This window comes from Lepidochelys kempii, chromosome 3 (assembly GCF_965140265.1).
Source record: "Lepidochelys kempii isolate rLepKem1 chromosome 3, rLepKem1.hap2, whole genome shotgun sequence".
Classification (NCBI taxonomy): domain Eukaryota; kingdom Metazoa; phylum Chordata; order Testudines; family Cheloniidae; genus Lepidochelys; species Lepidochelys kempii.
In genome coordinates, this window is record NC_133258.1 from 49,287,708 (window position 1) to 49,309,773 (window position 22,066).

The 22,066-nt window shown below is 39.6% G+C and overlaps 1 protein-coding gene and 1 long non-coding RNA gene across 5 annotated transcripts in view; one reads left to right on the top strand and one right to left on the bottom strand.

The window, feature by feature from the left end:
• The window catches only part of LOC140908680 (uncharacterized), a 32,848-nt gene extending 31,270 nt beyond the window's left edge, over positions 1-1,578 (top strand). The window contains exon 3 of the long non-coding RNA XR_012157951.1: positions 604-1,578. This is a non-coding gene — a long non-coding RNA (uncharacterized lncRNA). The remainder of the gene's footprint in view (positions 1-603) is intronic.
• The window catches only part of KHDRBS2 (KH RNA binding domain containing, signal transduction associated 2), a 572,210-nt gene that overhangs the window by 370,528 nt on the left and 179,616 nt on the right, over positions 1-22,066 (bottom strand). The window lies entirely within an intron of this gene.

Here is a 22,066-nt window from a genome sequence, read left to right on the forward strand (position 1 = left end):
AGACAATGAGTTAGTTTATGGGGAGTTACTCCCAAGCATGAGAGGCAGCATGAGAGACAGCCCAAAGGTCTTTGTTTGAAAATGTAACTACTGGGTGATGGAGGCTGACATCCTGGGACTATCAGAGGTGGGAATCAACCTTTCTGTACTGAATGAATGATAAGTAGGATGGGATAGGTCATGAAGGGTCTTAAAAGTGAAGATAAGTGTTTTATGTTAATATGGCTGTCAGAGGGTTAGATTGTTAGTAGCTCTGCACAACTGCTCAAGGAGATGAAAGGGTAGAACTGTCCATTGTGCACTGTCGATTGTGCCCATATACAAAGGCTGGCACAAGGAAGGTTAGCATCTATATTATTGCTTGTCCTCTTGGAGATTGTGGTGAGGGTAGGAGTTAGGACAGGTGAGGAGTGGATTAAAAAGGTAGCAGCACCATTCTCTCTAGTGGTTCCAGAGGTATGGTGCCTACCTCAGGTTTAATTGTGAGTAAATCACGTTCCCTTGTGTGCAGTTTCTTAATCCCACCATTTAGCCCAGTATCTGTATCTAACACTATATAAATTTTCCGTTCAATTTTTCTACCTGCATTTTGTCTTTTTCTAGCTGCTCTCAAGAACAACTCTAACATCAGCAAAATAGAAGTCAGAGATGACCTGAATACAAAATGGCTATTGAACTGAATTGAAAGCACACATTTCATACAGTGTTTTCTTAGCATAGTTATCACTATTATGAAAGGTACAACATGGAAATAAAATGCCTTGTATCCATGTAAAGTAGTAAAACTATTCATAACTTGGAGGTAAATAGCTGTTGGGATGAACCTTTGTTTTAAGTCTTGCTGTTTAAGACATTAAAAAAATAAGTTAAGGGAAAATTAAAATGTTGTTACTTGAGAATGACAATGCTGTATGCCCACATAACTATGAGTTCTTGAAAATAACTTTACAAACCCTTTGGTGAAACAATTTTGGGGGAGGTTTGAGAGGTAGCTGTATTACTCTGTATCAGCAGAAAGAACGAGGAGTACTCGTGGCACCTTAGAGACTAACAAATTTATTTGAGCATAAGCTTTCGTGGGCTAAAGCCCACTTCATCAGATGCATGCAGTGGAAAATACAGTAGATAGATAGAACATGAAAAAAATGGGGGTTGCCATACCAACTCTTAACAAGACCAATCGATTCAGGTGGGCTATTATCAGCAGGAAGAAAAAAAAACTTTTGTAGTGATAATCAGGATGGCCCATTTCAAACAGTTGACAAGAAGGTGTGAGTAACAGTAATTTTTTTGTAGTGAATAATGGGCTTTGTTATTTAGATAAATTGAGACTAGATGATAAGTCTTATTTATTTTAATACTGGTAAAAGCTAGTCAGTCTTTGCATGTGTAACCCACACACCTGCTGGTTCATATCTGATGGATGACTTACATTTCAGGTGAACATTGTTCTGACTTATTTATACCTACTATATGAATTCTCCTATTTGACATGTCTTAAAGTGAATGGTCCTAAAATAAAAAGTTGTAGTTTATTCTCTGCATCTCAGATCATAAATTAATGCTTTTGATTGTTAAATAATGATGGTTCCTACAAGATTTGACACAAGACAATCAAAAATATATAAAATAAATAAATAAAATAATAAAAAAATAAACTTTTGAAGAACATTTGTAACATCCCTCTCACAAACGTGTACATTAATTTAATTTTTTGGAGAAACTGGTAATTTTTGAAAACGGACTAAAAACCCAATATCTCTAACAGAAATGAGCTGAGCTATTATTTATTATTTCTATAGGAGCATAGGTATACATATCTCTTTAAATACATAAAAATATTGCATCCCTTGACTCAAAAAGCCTAGAGTCTAAGTGAAAGGAAGTTCTATCCCTAAGATACAAAGACAGGCTTCCTTTTATTTAGAAAAAAACTTGCTGGACCTCATACTGAGCTGCATTTCAATCCCTTTGCACAGTATTGCTCTCGTGGCATAAAGGGGTTACAAAGCTGTTGGATATTTCAAGTTGGGATACAGTCATTTTGGGGGAGCCCCCATTTTGCTTCTGAGTGACCTCTTTGCAACTCCCAAAAAAGGAGACACGTGGGCAGTGTTCCCTCTAATTTTTCCCACACGTGCAGAATGAATGTTGTTATGTGCACCAATATGGAGGTGACGTGTGACATATCACCTCCATATTGGTGCACATAACAAAATTCATGTGGTGGGGGTGGGGCTGAGGAGTTCAGAGTGTGGGAGGGGGCTCCGGGCTGGGGCAGAGGTTTGGATTTGGGGGTCAGGGCTCCAGCCGGGGTGGGGGCTCTGGGGTGGGACCGGGAATGAGGGGTTTGGGATGCAGGCTGCCCCAGTGCTAAGGTGGGGAGAGAGGACGCCCCACAACTGTGTCTCCCCACAGCAGCATCTGGGCTGGGGGAGAGAAGTGCCTCTCCCCACTGAGGCAGCTCCGGAGCTGAGGCCGCAGGATACATGCCCCTCCCCCAAGCCACGGCAGGGCTGGGCCGGGGAGAGGGCCAGGACAGGGGTGCCTCTCTCCCGTCCATGGCAGGTCCAGCCCTGGGTTGGGGGTGGAGTGCCCTGCAACCATCCACGGCAAGTCCTGGCCGGGTGGGTTCCCTGAGCATCTGCACAGCTTAAAAGGCGCTAACAGGGAACTTAGCATGTGGGTGTGAGGAGGAGGGGAAACTGGGCATAGTTGAAGCACATTATAATCTGGAAATCCTTAGGTGTCACATGGGCTCTGTGAGGCTGTTACCAGGTATTTTAGATTAGCCTTTGGGATTTTCCGAAGCTCACCGTGGCCAGGGCTGATGCAGAAAAAAAGTCCAGGAACAGGGAACTGCAACTGAATGATTTGAACCTTCTCATCCCCCACCTGTGGCCAGCAGAGTTGGCACAGCTGAAAATCTGTCCCACTGTTTCTAGTTTAAAAAAAATAAAATAAAAGGATTCAGTTACAGGGGAAAATTGTGAGCCTGAACAAGTTTTGTGAACCCCTCCCCCAACCCACCCAAAATTAGAGAGATTTGCTAAACCATCTCCTCCAGGAGATTGAGTCATCTGTAGGTTAGATCATTTAAAATTCTATACTCCACCACCACCTATACACATAATATATTACAAAAAGTCTGAATGATCACTTTTCTTTGTTTGTTCCATGGTATTGATTCATTTTGAGAACCATGGAAAGGGGATCAGAGAAGAATTTAAAGTACTTCAAACTCCCTCTTTATTATATTTCTTCCTTTATTGTAACAATCGTTTTCTCTTAATGCTAAGAGTTGTTTCATTCAGTAATGAAGTTCCAGTGTGTTTTATTACATTTTAAAATCAGCTAAAGAGCTACATGTGCTTTAAACTGGTGATATAAAAATGGAAGGGATACCAGATAACTATAAGAATGTGTTTGATGGCTTTAGATGCCATTACTGTTCCAGGCAATCTGCTAGATCCTGAACTTTCAAATTTCCTAGCACCCTCAGCTCAGTAATTGTTGCCAGCTCCTAATGAAAGTTGAAGGTAGTCAGTAACTTGTGAGAGGTGTTCAGCATCTTACCAAGCATTTATTTAAGAATGCTCAAGACACATATACTAGAGCTTTCTATAACAGATTTATTAAAGGGACATCCAGGAAAAAAAAACAACTGCCACCACCACTGGTATGTGATGTTCCTGATATGTCCACTAAAGGACAATTCAGGGAGTAAAGTACTACACAACACAAGGCTGGATTATTAGGCCCTTAAGCCATTCTGCAGACTTCATGACCAATTCAGAGTCATGGCATTGGTGCATGATCCTCTATTTGTAAGACTAAGGACAAGCTATCACAATCATAGAAGAGGCAGGAGATTCTGTTTCTGAGTTTGGTGCAGACACAAAGTGGGAGGGTAAAGGTGTCTCTGAGGCAACCTTGTGCCTCCATATTCTGCCCCTTGTTGGTACATGCCTTGCCCTCAGCAAAATTCAGAACTGCCTTACAGCTGGGTCTAAATTGTGTAACTTGTACCAGTTCACCCTAGGGGTCATTACATTAGCTAAGAATAGCTCAAGCATCTGCTTTGGCTATGCCTCCACCTTTTCTTGAGGCACTCGTTATGTAAATATTAGTTGATATCATAGTCTTGTGAGGCAACGCTTAGTTCAAAAATAAGGTATTTCATCCACAAAACTCTGTAATTTAGTGAATTTAGTGAATTAAGGTCCACTCAAATCTTGAAGACAGCTATTTCAAAAAGTATATATTTTGTTTCTGCTGAGATGGTAGATTATATTTTTTCGTAATTAATCCAATCCCAGTGTTCACACTTTGCTCTTAATTAAGGCTGCCTAATTGCTAGCTTGTTGGTTCATTGAAGGAAGCTCACAATAATAAGGCATATATAATAAAATAATAAATAATAAAAATAAATAATAAAAAGGGTAGTTTACAATCCACCAGATTTTTTCCCTAATAAACAGCAGACACAAATGTTCTTTCATGGTTAGTTGAAGTATCTCTCTATTTTTAAAATTTGATGTCTGGTTATTCATACTTATTAGATGTGAATATTGGTATTGCAACTCAGGTAGGAAAGGAGGCAAACCAAATCAAAATGAGCTCGTAAAAAGACCTCAAAGTAAATAAAATATTCACTAGATTCTGCATATTTATTCTATCAAAGAATCCAGCACTTTGGTTCCTCTGGGAAATTTTCATTGAAATAATGAGTATCTTACAACACTTGCTAATATCGCCTGAGTTTTTAACTATGTGCATTTTTGATGGTCAATCCAATAAACTGCCTGTCTTCTACTATTTAATAATCAACTTAAATAATTTTACAAAATGTATTTGTTCTTTTTGTTTAGGCTCCAGTCTGCTAGTACACACACCTACGTTAGTATTGAGTTCTCAGTGGGGTCTGTGATGATGTATCCTGATGCAGAATTTTGGCCTTAAGCGGGGAAAAACAATTTGTGTAATTAAATAAACGTTGTATTTTCAGCAGCCTTCAAACAATACAAATATTTCATGAGTGGGATCTTGCATGCTGTATTGTTATTTGAAAATAGGGTGACCAGATAGCAACTGTGAAAAAATGGGACATGGGGCAAGGGGTAATAGGTGCCTATATAAGAAAAAGTCCTAAAAAACAGGACTATCCCTTTTAAAATGGGATATCGGTCACCCTATTTGAAAAGTAAGCAAAAATTAACAGGGCACTTCTGTCATTTCTGTTTTGTGTTAAAGAATCACAATTTTAAACTGTATTTAGCTTCACTCATCAGTGAAGCACTTCACTAAGGTTCATAGCCTCATCTATGGAAATATTATTTACATTAGGCTGTCAGTTACTTCAGCCATTGCTCTCACCTTCTCCCCCTACAATCAAATGTTATTCTATTTATAGCCTTACTCCCAGAAACACACTCCGGACTGCTCTACTCCTTTTTACAAAGTATTTTTCACTCGGAAGCATAGTTTGTTAGCTATCAAAATGTCTGTTTCTTCCTTGATGCAATTGGTATTAGTAGGGTCTAATAAGCCTACATCTTCAAACCCTGCTCAGCAATGTCAACAGACAATGATTACTTGTGCTGCCATCTCAGAAGAACTAAAAAGATTTAGTGTACCATTAGATGAAACTAGCTTTAAATATCCAAGGTCATGTAAAAGATTTTGGATTTGTAGAGTCATAAAATATTTTGATTTTTTGTTACTGTAACACATTGAGACATAACCATATGAAAACACATTCAGTGGTATAATTAACCTATATTTACAGCTATATGATTAATTCTTTAAAAATAAAGTTAAGTAGGCTATACTGTACAGTGGACTGCTACAGCAGCTTTTTAACTGCTTTTTGCTGACCTAAAGAGTAGTCTAGACATTTACTGAATGATTACCATGGTGTCCATATTAAAATAATCATATATCCCATTGTTGTTATAAAATCGTGAAACAAAGCTTGTTGTTCTTAGCACCTCTTCAGATAATACCGTGTTTCAGGTTTTATGGGAGAATTTTTTTATAGTTCCCTATAAAATCAATTTCTTCTTTAAAAAAGAATTTGTTTATTCCTTCATAGAAATCAAGTAAAGGAGAGAACTATTTCCATGCAGTGGGAGCAGGTTTTCAGTTTAATTATAGTGGCACTATAGAACTGTTGAGGCAGTTTTGACATTTCCATTATAAACTCTTATTTCTGGTTATAGTAGAATGGAATTGTCTCTGCCAATAAGGTCACAGAGACACTTACAGTTACTGATGTATAACTAATTTTTTCATGTATGCAAAAATCCTTGCACTAATTGGCTGAGAAGATCTGATCTGCGTAATCTCTTACACATCTTTATCGATAACTATTGTGTGCAAATCCCTTAACTATGATTGGTTGACAGCCATTATTAGCCAATCACAGCATAATAATTTGCACAACCACTGTATGGTTATTTCTCAAGAAGTGCGGAGCGAATATGTAAATAATTTTGCAGAGGCTGCTCTACTCTGTTCAGATCGGTTCACAGTTACACAGAGTGCCTGCTTTGTGCACACTACAGAGGAAACATTCCAAATTTCACATGAGAGAATAAAACACAGAAAGCAAACAAACTGGGCTGTAAAATTGTTAAAGGACAATTTGCTGTTAATCAGAAACCAAATGAATGAGAGCTGCTGCTTTCCTCCTGCCTATACAACCTGTTGGCCACGGTCACTCCTCCCCTCTCCCCAGCACTTTCCCATACTTTTATAAGTGAGGAAGGCACTTGGGCCAAAAGGAGGATTCCATATTATGCTTGTGTCATAAATATAAAGGGGAGGGTAACCACCTTTCTTTATACAGTACTATAAAATCCGTCCTGGCCAGAGGTAAAATCCTTTAACCTGTAAAGGGGTTCAGAAGCTAAGGAACCTCGCTGGCACCTGATCCAAAATGGCCAATGAGGGGACAAGATACTTTCAAATCTGGAGATGGGGGAAACAGGCTTTTGTCTGTTGGTCTGTGTGATACCTTTGCTGGGAACAAATCAAGGATGCAAGCTCTCCAACTCCTGTAAAGTTAGAAAGTAATCTAGATAGAAAATGCATTAGGTTTTCTTTGGTTTTTGCCTTGTAAATTTGCTGTGCTGGAGGAAATGTGTATTTCTGTTTTTGTGTCTTTTTGTAACTTAAGGTTTTGCCTAGAGGGATTCTCTATGTTTTGAATCTCACTGCCTGTAAGATTATCTTCCATTTTGATCTTACAGAGTTGTTCTCTTATCTTTTTTGTTGTTGTTGTTGTTCTTATAATAAAGTTCTCATTTTTAAGAATCTGATTGAATTTTTTGGGTCTTACAAATCCAAGGGGTTTGTGCTCATTTTGTTTAGTCTCAATCCTCCCCAGGAAAGGGGATGTAAGGGTTTGGGGGGATATTTTGGGGAAATAGGAACTCCAAGTAGTCCTTTTCCCTGGTTCTTTGTTAAAGCACTTGGTGGTGGCAGTGTTTTACTTAATCCAAGGGCAAAAACTTTGTGCCTTGGGGAAATTTTAACCTAAACTGGTAGAAATAAGCTTAGGGGATCTTTCATGTGGGTCCCCATATCTGTACCCTAGAGTTCAGAGTGGGTGAGCACTCTTCATCCTGTGCACTGAATGAGAGTGAGATCCTGTAGAAAATGTGTGTGATCACATAATTACAGACTGTAATGAAGGTTGCACAGGCAACTTTAAATCTAGCTTTTATGCTAGAGTCACAAAGGGACTTAGGTGCTAACTGCCTTTTTAGGAGTCTTTATCCAATATTTAGGCACCACTGACATTCACAAAACTACCAGCTGTTTCTAACCCAGTAGTTGCCCTAAATTTCTATAGGCACTTAAGTTTCTGCCAATGGGCATCCATAAAACTGGCTAAGTCTTTATACCACCTCACAGCTGATGAGCTATTTGGAGCCATAGCTCATTCCTAAGCCTCAGCTGGAGTCTCAAACTAAACATTTGCTGACTTCTTGCCTGATCCAGTAGGCATGCTCTGAGCACATGTACCCTGCACAAAGGATGGCTGTGGACAAGCAGACTGGAAATTTTAGAGGCTGGCTGGTATGTCCTGGAATGACCAAGCCCAGTGACTAGGGCACTCATTCAGAATGTGGGAGACCCAGATCTGAATCCCCGCTCTGCTTGATTTTGAGCAGAGACTTGTACCCAGGTCTCTCCTATACCAGATTAGTGCACTGAACACCAGACTATCAGGTGTTCTAGGGCAGTGGTTCTCAAAGTCAGTCCATCGCTTGTTCAGGGAAAGCCCCTGGTGGGCCGGGCCGGTTTGTTTACCTGCTGCGTCCGCAGGTTCGGCCGATCGCAGCTCCCAGTGGCCACGGTTCACCGCTCCAGGCCAATGGGAGCTGCGGGAAGTGGTGCGGGCCGAGAGATGTGCTGGCCGCCCTTCCCGCAACCCCCATTGGCCTGGAGCGATGAACAGCGGCCAGTGGGAGCCGCAATTGGCCGAACCTGTGGACGCGGCAGGTAAATAAACTGGCCCGGCCTGCCAGGGGCTTTCCCTCAACAAGCGGCGGACCGGCTTTGAGAACCACTGTTCTAGGGTGGGTCTCTCTCAAATCTCTACAGACTAGGGACCGAATGGCTAGACAGCAGTTCTGCAGAAAAGGACCTAGGGGTGACAGTGGACGAGAAGCTGGATATGAGTCAGCAGTGTGCCCTTGTTGCCAAGAAGGCCAATGGCATTTTGGGATGTATAAGTAGGGGCATAGCGAGCAGATCGAGGGACGTGATCGTTCCCCTCTATTCGACATTGGTGAGGCCTCATCTGGAGTACTGTGTCCAGTTTTGGGCCCCACACTACAAGAAGGATGTGGATAAATTGGAAAGAGTCCAGCGAAGGGCAACAAAAATGATTAGGGGACTGGAACACATGACTTATGAGGAGAGGCTGAGGGCACTGGGATTGTTTAGCCTGCAGAAGAGAAGAATGAGGGGGGATTTGATAGCTGCTTTCAACGACCTGAGAGGTGGTTTCAGAGAGGATGGTTCTAGACTATTCTCAGTGGTAGAAGAGGACAGAACAAGGAGTAATGGTCTCAAGTTGCAGTGGGGGAGGTTTAGATTGGATATTAGGAAAAACTTTTTCACTAAGAGGGTGGTGAAACACTGGAATGCGTTGCCTAGGGAGGTGGTAGAATCTCCTTCCTTAGAGGTTTTTAAGGTCAGGCTTGACAAAGCCCTGGCTGGGATGATTTAACTGGGAATTGGTCCTGCTTCGAGCAGGGGGTTGGACTAGATGACCTTCTGGGGTCCCTTCCAACCCTGATATTCTATGATTCTGTGATTCTCCTGTTCAAGCTCTTCCACTTTGCATAAATAACAATAAATATATTGAATGGAGCAGGAGCTTGCACCTGACTCACCCACATCTCAGCGAGTGCCTGGACTGTAGAACCGCTCTCTCTTTCTGGTCTAATGAATCCAAATCAGGTAGAGGGATACGAAAATAGGTCTGACTCAGGCCGACACCAGTAGTTTCTCACCAGTGCCAAATACAGAGGTAATATAACTTTCTCCCTCCTATCTAAGATTCCCATTTATACATCCAGTGATCACATTAGTCCTTTTGGCCACAGTGTTGCAGTGGGAGCTCATATGCAGCTGATTATGTACAATGACCCTCAAGCCTTTTTCTGATCCGCTCCACAGACCTCCACCATGAGAGCTTATAGTATAAAAGCAGTAGCAAACTTATACTATATTTGTACCAGCCACCTGAGGGGCATTGAGATATATATATTGCCAGTGGGTTTGACAGCTATTTGCTCGACAGACAAGAAATATCTGGGTTATGGAAAGCAGAGTTCTGTAGTGGTTTGGTTATAAACCCTTCTGCCCCAGCCCCCACAGTTTGTTTCTGTCTCCTGGGCCTATCTAATCTTTCCTGCACTGTGCCTCTCTCCACTGTGTTCCTAACCTAGCCCCAGTAACCTTCTGCATTCAAGTTAAACTGACTCTTACATGTTGCCTGGATGCCAGAGATGGGGTCATTGAGACTACAGGAGAGACAGACTTCTATCTTGCCATTCCAGTACCTCACAACACAGCAGCCCCCGGTTATAAGAAAATGCAAATGCAGGGAATGTCCTGCTCAACCCCAGCATCACTGGGATGGAGCATGCTCATTTGGCTAACACGTAACAGCTGTGACGAGATGCTCATTGTAGATGGAATCTGCAGAGAATAATGCTGCCAACCTTTAAGAAGCCTCTATTAGCATGTGCAAACTGAAATTTTCAGAGGCTTATAATTTGGCAAAATTTCGGTGGATTTTCATGGTGTGGGCAAAAAGTCCCTCCTGCCTAATTTCAATTTTAATTTTCTCCAAAATGAATGATGGTATTAGGGCTTCCCAATTAAACATTTGTGAGAATTTTTTAACATGAACAAACCAATGTATTTTTCCTTAGTTTCATGCTTGGAAATGTCTGAATGCTTTTGGCTGAAACATTCAAAACAATTCAGCCTAAGGAAGACAGGGAAATCGAAAAATTCAGCCTCAGAGGTTAAACTTTGGCAAAATTATGCACAACTGAAAACAGGTTCTCTTATTGTAAAGTGTTAGGCAACCCAAGCTATGGATTTATCAACCAGGTCTGAGTATAATTCCTGTTGTTATAATTCATGACATTTCCCTATTTTTTTTCCCTCTCTTTCTTGTTGGGTGTGTGGGGGTGTGGGTGGACCGGAGGGAGTATGGGGAGGTATGCAGCAGATGACCATTTTCTGTATGTTTTATTGTTTGATTGTTAACTCTGTCCCTGACATAAAACCGCTATTGCTTTTTAAAGGTTAGAATGAACAATGTATTATGTTTCTGAATTGTATTTCATGTATCTGATTTAGCTCCTGATCCTGCAATCTGATATACACAGGGCTAGACCCTTAACCCTATATGAAGTCACATTAGAGTCAGTGGAGTTCTGTATATGTGCAGACATGGGTTAGACTGCAGGATCAAGGCCTTAGAGTGTAAGTGCTTTGGGAAGGGATTATGCTTTCCTCTACATGGTAAAGAATATACTGACTGACTGCAATAAATGAATCATTCAGTGAAATAACATGACATGATATAATGGTATCTTTAAGGAAAACAAAAGGAAATTAAACACTTAAGATATTTTTAAATTAGTATTCAAGTTGAGGAAAAACCCCACATAACACATTTGTGATTAAAATTACCCTTTATATATTCTCATCATGCCTGTGCTTATTATTTTGCAAAGGATCTCCTTGTATTGAACAATATTAAATGCTCCTAGGAAGACACTTATCAACACGACTTATATACTGTATTTTGCAGCATTTATGTAGTATTAAAACTATAATCTCTTTCTAAAAAGACTTCCAAGGTACATATGATTATTCATTTATTTTTGTTTAACAACCTGAGAAATCTGCAACAAATAAAGGGCAACTGAATTTATAGCACTCAGGGACAAAAAGACTACCTACATCAGCATATTACACAGAAAATGAAGGGTGTTATAATGACAGGTGAAGTACCTCGACACAATCGCATTATGCTGATTCTCAAAAAGCTGTTGATTGCCCAGCCTCTGATGCTGGTAATACTGTACATTTGTGCATATGGGGATCATTTTGGATGAGAGGAAAACCAATTTTCACACTCCCAGAAAACAAATTACTCGTATAGCAGGTCACTACAGTTACAATGGCAATAGCTTTATGCAACTAGAGTACAGAAAGAGAATCTAACATAAAGAAATTAGATAGGAAGACTATCCTATAATTTTAATTAATATTTTCAAAAGAAATAATCTTTAAACAAAATATATGGAATAATTATAATTTATCATTTGTTTGTGCCTTAACACATTACAGTAAAAAATGTGCATTTCTAACTTTCAACATTGTTTGGCTTATTCTAGTTTCATAACTGACAGTTAAGTATTTTGATACAGATTCTTAGTGATAAACAACAGAGACGGGAAACAGTTAGAATTTGCATTTGACCTCTTTGTACACAGTGAGTTATTTAGCTCGGTATCTTCATTTGAAAATCTTCAGTGTAATCATAAACAAACTGCAAAACCCATAAGATCCCCCAAACGAACAGCCTTAAGTGCCTATCTGGACTTCATTTCTAGACATGAAAAAAATTCAGAGAAACCAGATGAATAAGTCAAATTAATAAGCAAGAAATTCACCCTTATCATTCTCATATCCTGATTGCAGTAGTAGAATATTTTGTTTTGGATTTACTTAGCCATAAAAGAATACACACTTTTGATAGGAGCGAATGTAGGCATTTGGAGATTAAAGAAACAGAAAACGTAACTTTCTGGGCTGAGGATTTCATTTTGAAGTGTGGACTCACAGGGTACACTTCAGATCAAAACATTTTTTTTTGGTAACCACACATTAAATGGCCTATGTACCCAGCATCCCCTTCCATCAAGTTAAGGGAGAATAGTGTGGGTGTAGAGGGCTAGCACGAGGCCTATGTTGGGCTGAAATAGGATTTATGTGGGTCATAAGCAACTGTGTCAGCACTCAACTGAGGGGTCTGAGTGCTTAATTTACCCTGAACTGCTTCTCTTGGAGGGAAGCAGTGAAAGCAATGTAAGAACTCTGGAAGCCTATTCTTTTCTGCAAAATAGTTTAGGAAGTCCCTCTGATTTAGAGTGCAATGAGACAATTTCAGTGTAAACCGGATTTAATGAAGGTGTCCTGTCTGGGATGGCATAACACTTAGGAACATATTTCCAGGTATCCACAGTTGGTGATTTGAGCCTAATTATGAAATATAGAGTTTAAAATGTAAATTGGGCCAGCATTCAGCTTTTCAATGGGAGAATATTATGACCTAGAGGTTCCTGAAAAGTTGAAAGAGTCTTTCAAATCTCTGTGGGCAGCCAGAGGCTAGAGTAATACTTCAGAAAAGGCATGTCTACACTTACCAAGTAGATCAGAACTGCGGCAATCGATGCAGCGAGTGTCGATTTAGCGGGTCTGGTGAAGACATGCTAAATCGATCGGAGAGCACTCTCCCATCGATTCATGTACTCCACCTCTCCGAGAAGCATAAGAGATGCTCTCCCATCGACACAGCACAGTGTAGCCACCACAATAAGTGGATCTAACTACTTCGACTTTAGTTATGTTATTCATGTAACTGAAGTTGCATAACTTAGATCAATTTACCGTGGTAGTGTAGACCAGCCCTAAGTCTCAGCTTGGGACCTTACTAGAGGTGTCTACTATTGTCAGGAATCTCAGACTGTACTCATGGGTTCAGAGTGCCCAACAGATGCCAAAACCAAGGATACAGCACTGCTGTTCAGACTAACAAAGCAGGAGTTGAAAAGTGAACTAGGATACAATATATAATACGATGTTTCCCAACCAGTCGGGTGCTACACTAGCTTAACAAATTGAATTCCCTGGGCATGCCAGCAGTGTCCAATTTCTGGTGTATGCTTTAACCTGAAATGGATCCTGGGTTGCTTCAAAGGCTATTCTTGGGGGAAATGAGCTTCTGCAGAGCATCATGGTCCTACCCAGAGGTTCATTATTAAACACCTGCTCCATTACTAAAGACTGTATTAAGTTGAAAAACTCCCAATGATCACAAAGACAGAAAGATTGAGCCCTGAGATAAAGAAAAGTAGCCTCATGTACCACTCCCAAAATTCTGACATACCCAGTACTCATAAACATATTAGTGTTTGGGAACAATTGATCAAGTACTTAGCACTTGTTAGCTAATGATTAGATAACACCTGGGAGGGAAACTAGCTTTCTTATTCTCATAAAGAACCTGTAGCATTCATAGAATCCCAGTTCAAATGGTAATCTATTTCCACATATGGGAGTCAACGCCAACTGAGACATCAGAATACGGAGGGTTGCAAACTCAACTTTTTTGGGAAATGTCATTGCTGAACATTCAGAGGGTTTTGTCTCAGTCTGCTAGCAGACAGACTATCCCAACTGTCTGAACTGCTGTAGGAAAACAATAAGATAATAAAACCTGTTTTTGATGGTAATAATCCTAAAATCATTGCCATAACTGTGAGATTTTTCATTTAGTTTAATCTAGTAACACACACAATCTATTTGCTTCTTCAAAGCTGGTTTCATAACTGCAGGAGGAACTCTGGAGCAGATGTGATAGTGGTAAGTTTTCAATGAGTTCTTATAGTATTGAATTTAATTCTGGTGCAAGGAGGTTAATTCAATACACATATTACATGTGTCTTTTTGTGTATAAGATGTTTGGTTTTATTATTGATATTGGACAGTACACTGTGCTTAGTTTTCACTGGCTTAGAACTGCAGCGTTCTGCCGGCAGCAGAAAATAAGCTGTTTCCAAAACTCTGTGAGGTCTTCCTGGTGGAGAGCTCCAGGAGCGGGAAACACATACTGCTGCTAAACTGAGGCCTGCTTGTGACTGAGGATGAGAGGGACTGGGAATGAATTGAAACCTCAGGGCCTGATGTACTGAAAGTTGCAGTGTTATTGGTTGAGCTACGAGGACTTTTCCTTCCTGGTAGACTGCCCTGAATCTGAGTCCAGTGTCCACACAGATTGGGAATGTGCATGCTAACCTAAAAGACATCATTGAAAGAGGCAATTTTTAGTGAGCTGAGATACACGGTATAACCAAAGGGACTTAACTCTTACCAAGCAGAGTTAGAAGGCTGCAGTGAGGGTATTTCACAGTTTAAAACAATATTGCAAAAATGCTACAATGTCAGTTACTCTCTCCCTTATATAAACAATGAACACGTTCATGTGCAAGATAATAGGCACGTTAAATAAGTCAATGTAGAAAAAGTGATTTGTACTGCACCATCACACAACTAATCACTGACCACTGGCTGAGCTAATTGCTGATAAATGTAAATATAATAGGCTCTTCTGATAAGACTCATTGCATCAAGGTTAGAGGTTCAGTGTGGTGAGACATTTTTACACTTTACCAACCTTTGCTGCTGTGCTGAGTTTTAGGGTAGCGTATCATTTCCTGGAATATTGACAGAAAGTCCTTGGGGAACTGAAAGTAAATGTAAATGAAGAATACTGTTGTCCTGCATTTACCACAGTAAATATGTTTGTTCAAAGAAAAAGACAGCTTGTAGTAGAAGTAATGCCAGTTCGCTTGTACCAGTTACACTGGATTTATTGTTCAAGATAGTTCAAATATATGTGAAAGTCATCCCTCTAATATTGTGCAGGCCAGTGTGACCTTGGATTAGGGACCACTTGCAGTGAATACCAGCTGTACAAACAAAAGCAGTACAGAAGAAGTAGTATTACTTGGAAACCTAACTATTCACCTATTAAGGAATTGGTGTACCTTGATCAGTGTGTGGGTACCTCTGCTTTTGACTCCTTTACCCATTGAACATTCCAGGATAGTGAATATGTTTTATGTCCACTTGATAGTTACATTCTATCATTTTTCTTCCTACATAATGTGAAAAATCAGTTTTACATCAGGTCTTATAAAGAAGCCTAATTGTAAATGTTTAAGGCTCACCTGTAGTACTCCTTTATAAGCAGTCTGTCTTATATATTTTCTCTTCATCAGCTGCAGTGTTAACAGCAGGTAGCAGAAAATTGACAGGATGAAGAATGTACTCACTAACAGGGAATTTACATATCCCTAGCTCATGCATCATCACAGCTTACACAAGTTTTAATGACTCTTCTGAACTGACAAGATGATGATTCTCCCACTCTATGGGACTAATCAGAACCAGTAAAATGCTTCAGTGACCAAAATTGGAGTGAAACTTGCATAAGTAGTTATCTTGCCTTAAAGACAAATGGGGATACTGGAGGTTCATTTAGTTTCTCTCAATTACAATATCCATTGAAATAGAAATCCCTCTCACAGAAGGCAAGGCAGACATGTGGAATTCAAATGGAATAGGAAAGAAAAGTGGAAATAATCTAAGTGAAAAAGACACCTGAAATGTATACACTCTAAGTAGTGCATAGAACTGTCCTTCTGCTGCTGTTATCCTTTATTAACAAATAATATACATGATGAAATTTCCCAAGGAACAATAGCCTGTCTACACACTGTCTACAAATGAATAATTTGTGAATAAATCAAAATGATCTTGTGCCAGGTTCAAAATTAAACAAAGAGAGTCTGAATCTGTTACTGCTACAATAAATATTTCTAAACCAAAGCATCAGATTAGCATTGAAGATTAAAGATGGAAGATGTCATCTTTTTTTTTCTTTCAAAATAAAATACTATTTGTATTTTCTGTGATTTCACTAAGAAAGGAACACAAAATAGGTTAAACTGACAGATGTCTCTAGAAAGACAACACCTCATATGGTTTTGAAGGTCAGTGGCTGGCCAGTGGCCGCCCAGTAGACTAATCTATCCAGAATAATAAGCCAAAAAAACCAACCAACCAAACAAACAAACAAAAAAGCCTTTCTTCCTTCATCAGGCCTAATATAAATAAATAAAAGATCCATGCTCGGCAGTTGTGGATCTGTTCAGAGGATGGGAAATTCATGTAAATGAGCTCCTCCCTAATCAGATAATATATCTCCATAGCCAAATCTTCCCTTTCCTCTGGAACAGCTCATCTTAGAAAAGGCAAAGCTCCAAAGCCTTGGTGCCTCCATGGGCCAGCAAACTGGGCTGGTGATGTTTGGCTGACGACCATATATACTCAATCCATTCAGGCACACCCTGTGCAGACAATGGTGTGAGCTGCAGGTGTGGCTCAAGTGCGGCATATAGTCCTTACTGTGTCCACTAAAATTATAGTAACAAATCTCGTAGTTATAAGTTTTGAAAATCTGTCACTTACCTTTTGAAAGTGTGAATATATATAGCTTGTATATAAATCCATAAGATTTGATAGAATTAAAATGTACATATAATTGTCCTAATATCTCCCCACAAATTACCTCCTGCTCAAGTAGCATAACATTTTCCCTTTCCACGAACATAGGAACAAATAAACTACCTACAAATCTTATAAATTAGCTCCAAGGCTTTTTTTCCCTGCATAATCCCTTATATACAAGCAAACAGAAGTTGACTCTTTGTCCTTAGAGAGTGTAGTATTTCTGACAAACAACACAGGTTTTTTTTAATCGTCATGGAGTTCTGTAGGAAAAAAAAAACAGTAAATCACACTGATTAAGTGGTGGGGAAATAAATTAGCTTGAGCAACTCCATAGCAATCCTTTCTTCAGGAGCATGTTTTTGTTTCCCAGTTTCTGCTCTCGCCTGTTTCTTTTGTTACAAATCCTACGAGCACTGTCTAATTTTTTAAAACAAATCTTTTTTTTTTTTTTTTACAGATCTCCCTAGGCAAATTATTTTAATGGAATTTACTCAGATTTCAAAATAACAATTCGTGTTCAGCAACCAGACTGTAAGGGGTACTGTATTATAACAGCATAGAGGTCTAGCTCTCTCCTCCTCTGTGTGCCTAACTTGTATAGACACTGATAGAAATTATGTACCATATGGAGAACAGAATAAACCTCACAATACACAACATAAGAAGAAACAGCAACAATATATTATTCTACAACGTGACATTTTTAATTATTTTTGGAGACTATAAAAATATTAGAGAGAGATATAGATGCACACAAACACAGACACAATGTGTGTGCATAGCTACCTATGTGACTGCAACATTAAAGATAACAAAAAGTAGGGAAATGCAAAAGATAAATGACCACCACAGTATTAATGCATTCATCCTGTATATCATCTTGGGGGACAAGAGAGTAGAGCGGTTGTTTTTTGGGCAGTGTCTTTTTGTGTGTGTCTGGAATATATATGTAACAACACAAATAATGACCATTATGCAACATATTTAAAAAGACATTACATATAAAATAGGAAGAAAACAGTTAATATCTTCTTGTAGGCTTCTATGCTTGACTCACATGTGCATGAGGCACTGATCTTTTGCATTTCAATACTTTTGTGATATTAACTGTGCAACTAGAACATTACATTAATATGGTCTTTGATCCCGGGAAGTTTTATGTAATGAGATTACTCACGTTCATAAAGTTAAGCACAGGCATAAGTCTTTGCAGGATAGGAGCCATGTTAGTTAATTTCCAAGGTTTTGTGTGAATGAATGAATGGTCACTTTGGAAAGCACAGGTATGTTTTCTTGTACCTCCTGTCTAGTGTCTCTATGAAGTATGCATTATTTTAACTGTATCATTAGTATATATACCACTGATGGGCAACATGCGGCCCGTCAGAGTAATCCGCTGGCAGGCCGCCAGACAATTTGTTTACAGTTGCCTGGCCACCCACAGCTCCCAGTGGTCGCGGTTTGTGATTCCCGGCCAATGAGAGCTGCAGGCAGCTGTGCAAATGTAAACAAATTGTCTGGTGGCCCGTCAGCAGATTACCCTGATGGGCCCTGTGTGGCTCCCGAGCCGCATGTTGTCCACCACTGATATATACACACTTTATATAATACACATTTAACAGGGGCACTGGATCATTGTTTACAAGAAATGTATCAATGCCTGAGGAGGTCAGCCTGGGATGACTTCTCCACTTAGGTAAAAGCATCATGAGGCTTTTGTGCCCTTTTCCAATGCACTTTGGAGAGAGGCCAAAGAGATAGCTGGAAATCTGGAGAAGAAAATACCAGTTTCCAAGCACAGAAAGTGATTGGGTGAAAACCAGGCTACAATACAGATAAAATGGCAACCTTAACAACAGCACTCATTACTAGCTAGAGCTGCCATCTAATTATATCCACCTAATCATTCATTTAGCTGGAAGATTGCAAAATGCCAGCTTTCCAAGGGTTAAATTTACTAAATTATGTTAATTATTTTTAAAAATTAAATGGAATCTCTCAAACAAAATGACATTTTGACAGTGAATACTTAACTTTCATTCCACATTTACACAATTTACTTTGTAACTGAGTGAAAGGTAAGGTTTGGAATAATTCAGTGGTGACAGGTATTTATGTGAAGAAATGGGCAAGAGTTTTGAGAAATTAGAGATGAAAAAAGCTATAACAACACAGGCCTTGATCTTGCCAAGTTCATGAGCGTAGACAGACCACTCTACTAGCACAGAACCCCACTGATATGGGTGGTATGGGCTCTGGGAAGGAATATATGAGTTTGAAGGACCAGGGCCAAAGAGACCGGCCCACTGGAAATGCAGGATATAGTTCCCCAACAGAGAATGTCTCAAATATTAATGTAATAAAAAACACCTGAACTTAGCTGAATAAGAAAAAAGAGATTTATGTTGTATGAGCACTAGTGTGTGTACCTACACAGATATGTTATATAAATGAATGCCTTGAGCCTTCAACATGTTACATGAGAACAGATCTGTGAACCCACATGCAAAAAGCTGCAAGATTGGTCCTAACTATCATAACTGACTTAGTTACATGCAAAATATCCAAATCCCCCTCCCTTTAAAATATATTCTTGAAAAATAAAAATGAGGACCCAGATTCTTCCACATTTGTTGAGGAAAACATGTGCAAGTGAGAAAAGTGGAACTAGAAAGGCTGAAAGCAGATGCATACCACGTGGACAAGAATCCATACCATTCACAGTTAAAGGAATAAGCATAATGGCAAAGTAGGGCATATAAGCAAATGCAAACTGGTTTAGCTGAAAACCATCACATCTGACACTAGAGAGAGAATAAGAGTGTGCTATGGGCAGCCAACGAACAGAGAGAATGTATACATGACACAGTGAAGGCTATTTAGTGTATACAAAAAGGACAAAGACAACATCAGTTACACAGATTTGCTTCTATAAAGCTTTATAACTAGCAATGGGGTAAGAAGGTGAAATGTGATGGTGTGCAAAAGAAAAGACACCTCTGACTTTAGTAGAGCTATGCCAATTAATACCACCTGAGGATCTGGCCCCTCATATATAAGGTGCAGGTTTAAAACTTTAGGGCCAATTGCCAAAGTTATTTAGGTGCCTAACAATACAGATAAGTGCCTAGTGGCAGAATGCCAAGTTACACATCTAACTTGATTTTCAGATCTGCCTAAGTGAGTTAGGCGCCTATTCTGCTTAGGTGGTTTTAGAAATCCCACTAGGCACCTCTCTCAATCTTTAGGTGCCTTAATACCTTTAAAAATCTGGCCCCAAAATGATATTGACACCTAATGAGGACAACAATAACATTACAAAGGACAGAATAAACTAGTGTGTGAAGACCTAGGCAACAGGATGGACATGTGAGAAATTGCTACACCAGCTCCTGTTAATGCTCATTTACTCCGTACAAAAGTTAAGTATAAAGCAGTACACCTCTGTGTGTGTTTTGAAGGCCTGACTATGTTGCAAACCAGCTCAGCTTACAATCGGTGCCCAAAAGAAAACTCCTATGTGTCTCTCAATATGAATAATAAATTCTAGCTTATGACCCTCATTTTTATTGTAATTCATTATTTTGTTTTTAAAGAGTACAGTGGCCCTGTTTAACAATGGCCATCTGAAGATGGTCAGGTGCCACTATTTCCATGGAGATACAGAGGTGTCATGACATGATATGTAATATGTTGAGGCCACTTCCTCTTTGTGAAAAGAGATGAGAGTTTATGCCAGCCTCCATCTCAGTTGTTCATCTGGCTGTGGTAGGGGTGGAGAGATGGCAGGCAGTGATTTTTCCAGATTCTAATTCCAAACCCTGTGTCGAGCAAGAGGTAATAAGAAAAAAAAGAGATTGTGAAAAATCATGATACAAATCTTAGCAAGATTTAGGAAGAGTATAGATAGGGACTATGATGAAGAAAGTGGTACAAGCACCCTTGTACTATGGGCAGTGGCTCAAGAGTCACAGTTTAGCTATCCATTAGTCACAATTCAGCTATCCATTTCTTTCTAAATCTTTTGACTCTATTTCAAGGTTTAACTGTTTTCAGTTCTGCATGTTAAAAGTTGCCATACTGCCATGCATATTGATTGCTGCAGCTTGTACTGTACAGTGGTGTACAGCTGGGGACAGGAAGGGCTGCTTCCATAACCCATGGCTTACTAAGTCTTCCTTACAGATAGCTTAAAATAATGACCATGGAAACAGCAAAAGCATTTGATATTTGCATATCTTGTCATCCAGAAAGTTTAAAGCACTGTTTTTATAGGCTGCAGCTTTAAAGAAAACCTGAGAAAAAAGGAAAAGACACCGACATGCTTGGAGGCTTTAAGGACCCAGAAAAAGAACATGGAGTGGTATTAAAGTATGACCACTGTTCTTCTTCAGAGCACAATAACATGGGCATTAATTTTACAGGGGACACCTTGAGGGCAGATGGAGAGCTTCAGTCCATCAACTGTATCAATTTGACTGCAGTAGCAAATTCCCCACCTTGTTACCCTAAACAGATGGAAGTTTAGACCTTCTAAACTTTTTTTTAACCTGTAATTTTAATCCAGTCAATACTAGTCTATGTTTCTTCTTTCATCTTGTCCTGGATATAGGATTCCCTATCACTTATTGAGAGGAAGTGTTTTCCAGAAGACCTAACCCAGCACAACATGAGGTTGCTAGATTCACAGTGTCAGGTGGCTTTTAAAAACACAAGTTAATCATTGATCAACTGTAGCATTAGAAAAAAGAATGGTTCACTTTTAAATTGTCCTTTTTGGCAAATACTTTGTATACTGCCAAAACACCAACCAACCAGCCACCAGAAAAACTTACAGAAGAACAGGATAACCCAGTAAATGGAACAGCATTCTTCTAAGGCTACGTCTATACTATGAGCTAGGGGTCTAATTCACAGCTCTCACAGACGTACTCAAACCTGTTGTCTTCGAGCTAGCACACTGAAAATAGAAGTACCGCCACAGTGACATGGGCAGCTGCAGCAGCAGCACAAGTTAGCCATCTTGAGTACATACTCGCAAGATTCAGGCAAGTTTGTACTCAGGACAACTATCCCATCCTACCACTGCTGCCCCCCTTTCTACCACTGCAGCACTATTTTTAGCATGCTAGCTTGATGAAAGCTAGCAGGAATACAACTAAAC